Source organism: Callospermophilus lateralis, chromosome 7 (assembly GCF_048772815.1).
Source record: "Callospermophilus lateralis isolate mCalLat2 chromosome 7, mCalLat2.hap1, whole genome shotgun sequence".
NCBI classification, from domain to species: Eukaryota; Metazoa; Chordata; class Mammalia; order Rodentia; family Sciuridae; genus Callospermophilus; species Callospermophilus lateralis.
Window position 1 is genome coordinate 63,899,357 of NC_135311.1, and position 4,008 is coordinate 63,903,364.

Consider the following 4,008-nt stretch of genomic DNA (forward strand, 5'->3'; position numbering starts at 1 on the left):
TATAAGGTATTCAGTTTATAGTATTGTGTTATAGCAGCCTCAATGAATTAAGACAATATGCTACAGTAAGGATGAATTGTAATATCAATAGATGACAATCAGTCCATTTGAAACAAGTTGAGGAAAATAGAATGTCTTCAAATATATTATTGAACATATTATTTTTTAAAAATAGGGATGGTAGTTCGGATGGGAGGGCATTATGAATATACGTCATGAGCACGTAAAGCAGCTTGGAGACACCATATTGTAAGATACAGGCAAAATATCTTGACGTTTAAGTTAGCATTTATTTCTACCAAAACTAAATCACTGAGCAATAAAAACATGAAACTCTTTCAATCAACATCAGTAACTTAAGTGTTTCCTCAGCTTATTCAATAATATTTAATAACAGTTCAATATAAACATAATCACTAGTTTACTAAAGTTATGCATTGCAAAAAAATTCCAAGACTGCATCTGCATAGAAGCCGAAAGCAGATGGGCTCCCCGGTTTACAAAGGTTTATTTTTGGTGGGGAGTGACCATAATGTCAAAGGAAAGGTCTACAATAAGCTTGTTAAGGCCATAGATCCCTGTACCTGGACATGATTGATTGGTCATATGTGGTCACATGATATTAGCAAGCCAATGAGAGTATGTACACAGAATTTTTGACTGTAGACCTGAAAGAAATATCTTGAAGGAGTATGGATGCTATGAGAAATCAGAGGCCACCCTTGGTGAGGTTCAGTCTGTGCACTGTGCACTGGTGCCTATGTGAAGACTGGTGTAGGCGTCGGAATCTCACTTGCTTTTGCTGACCAAGCATAGAATCCGGGTGCAGGAGTGCATCTAAAAGAAGTACACTCTCTTCCCAAAGGAGTCTTCTGTTTATCAAACCATGGGCACCGTAAGGCTGCCTCTACTCAGAGAAGCACCTTTTCCAATTCGTGCCTAGCCCAGGCTAGCGCAGGCCCATAGACTGCTCCCCACACCAGAGGCACGTGATGTTCAGTAACAGAGAATGAAGGGCACACAGTGAGGCTGAGACAGAGAGCCCATGTTCCAGCTGCGAGAAATCCCTGTCTAGCTGTCCTGGGACAGAGATGTGGCCTGTTTTTCAGGCTGTTTAATCATGAGGCACTCTGGGCCTCTCAATAATAACTCCTTTTGCCTAAACTAGTGTTTTAGGCAGTTTTTTTTTTCACTGCTGTGACTAAAAGACCTGACAAGAACAATTTTAGAGGAGGAAAAGTTTATTTGGGGGCTCATGGTTTCAGAAGTCTCAGTCCATAGACAGCCGGATCTGTTCTTCAGGGCTCAGGGTGAGGCATCATGGCAGAAGAGTGTGATGGCGGAAAGTGGCTCACCTGATGATGGGGCAGCAGAGGGAGAGAGCTCTCTCAACAAGGACAAAATGTATACCCCAAAGGCCTACCCTCAATGTCCGCCTCCTCCAGCCACACCCTACCCACCTTCCATTACCACCAAATTAATCCCATTAGGGGAGTAATTCACTGATTGAGTCGAGGCTCTCATAACCCAAACATTTCTCCTTTAAAACTTTTTGCATTGTTTTACACATGAGCTTTTGGGGGACACTTCACATCCAAACCATAAAACTAGTTGAAGTTTGCTTTCTCTGACTTGTAACCTAAAAACTTGTAACCTGACTAATGTGAATTATTTTAATCAAGCACCGATTGTCATAAGGTTAAAAAAATATCTGTAGCCTATTGGAATGGGTCTGAATAAAATTAAAATTCTTGGGTAAGTCTATGATCACAATAGTAATATGAGTATGAGTAAAAAACTCAATAAAGTTGTGCTTCTTCTGCTTCTCTCTCTCTCTCTTTTTTTTAATAGTATTGGGCATCAAACCCAGGGATTCCTGCACGTAAGGCAAGCACTTTACCACTGAGCTACATGCCCAGCAGCACCCCCGCCCTCACTTTTAACTTTATTTTGAATTTTTATTTTGAAACAGGATCTCACTAAGTTGCTGACGCTGGGCTCCAACTTGCAATCCTCCTGCCTCATCCTCCAAGTAGCTGGGATTATTGGCGTGCACCATCATGCCAAACTTGTCATGAATATCTTTTAAGAAAGTAAAAGAACTGATAGGTTCTGAATTACAGTTAGATAGGAACAAGAAATTCTGGTGGGCTGTAAGGTGACTATAGATAACAATGATGTACATTTCAAAAACCTAGAAAGGATTTTAAATGGTTTCACCATCAAGAGGTAAAAAAGTTCGAGGAGATAAATGTTTAATCTGATTTAAACATTACACAATATATACATGTGTTGAAATTTTACATGGCAACCCGTAACTATGTACAATTTTTTTGTATCAGTTAAAAATAAATTTATTTTAAATTTTACAAGAAAGTAAAACAACTTCCAAGTTCTCAATATTGTCAATTCCTGCATCTATCAAGAAAAGGTGGATAATTTTTCAAACTTTGTTAAGCCATGTGAAGGTACAAGTAGAAAGAAGTGTGACAGGTTCAAAACTCATTAGTCACTGTGCATTATGAGCTGGGAATTAAGTACTTTTGTAGTTTTTAAAATTATGTCACTTGATTCTTTAAATGCTTTTGTGGCCAGTGAATCAAGTAAGATCTTTGTTCCCAGTTTTGAACTAACGTTTTGTTTAAAATGTATTTGTCACAAAACGTTACAGAATTCCTTTTTAACAGACTCAAAGTGAAACTGTAAACACATTTTTCCTTTGATTTTAAAAGTAGAAGGAACACCACATAGTGTATCACCAGAGAGAAAGGATGAATATTGCAAAACAATTTGGCACAGAGTAGAGGATTTTTTTTCCCAGACAAATAATCTCCCATAGTAAAAAGTATCATTGGAGCTTGGTGTCCTGGCACACACCTGTAATCCCAGGAGGCTGAGGCAGGAGAATCACAAATTTGAGGCCATTTTAGACAACTTTGTGAGACCCTGTCTCAAAATAAAAAGGGCCAGGGATGTAACTCAGTGGTTGAGCACTTGCTTAGAATGTGCAAAGCCCTAGGTTCAGTCCCCAGTAATATACACACATACACACACACACACACACACACACACACACAGTATTTTTGGAGAAGGGGAAATTACATATCATAAAATTTTGGGTAAAGCATCTTTCCCTACCTCCTCAGGACACTATAAAATTAATATCTGTTGCTATGGATTTCAACTGTACTATTGGATTTAAATTTGTATTTTTTTCCTGAGGATGATTGTACCAAAATCAAAATAATTGTTAAATTATTAAATATAGTGTAGCAAAACATGTAGAAATTCCTTATATATGTGATACAAATGTGATCACAGAACTTTGCATATATCTAAGATATGTGTAGCTCAATTCCATCTTTTAATCAATCTTGTCTGCTCTCTTAGTTGACATTGTCTTATTGGGCTTGGAATTCTTGCAAACTGCATTTATTTGACTGATCATCAAGCCACAATTGGCAGGTCCATTTTCTGCTTTGCCTCACTAAGAACATATACACAGTGTCAAAAGAAGTACAGGTCCTGTCACTAACTGTTGTGATGCAAAACTTAATGACCAAACTGAGAGAACTCAGGGATTCAGTGGTAGTATGGAAACATGGGCCCTATCAGCTGAGAAACAAATTCTTTTTTACCAAGGGAATCTCTCCTATAAGAATCTTGCACATCAGCTGGCATCAATTTAATCTTGCACGTAAGAATTTTGGACTTCAGGTTGTTATTGCTTGGTTAACATGCAGATGTTGAATTTTAGTTTATGAAAATTGTATTATTTGAAAAATATTCACCTGAACATTTCCAAGAGTCTCTGTATTGAGTAGTGAGAAGAGAAATGTACTGCTTTTATATCTAAATCGTCTTTGCTTGTCTACCCCCTAGGTATTTCAGATTCACTCTGGGGGACTATGCAAGGGAAGAGGTCTCAGATGGGAATCTAAAGAATGCAAAGTTTAACCAGGTATACGTGAGTTCACTATGATGCCCCCCCTTTTAACAGCAAAACCT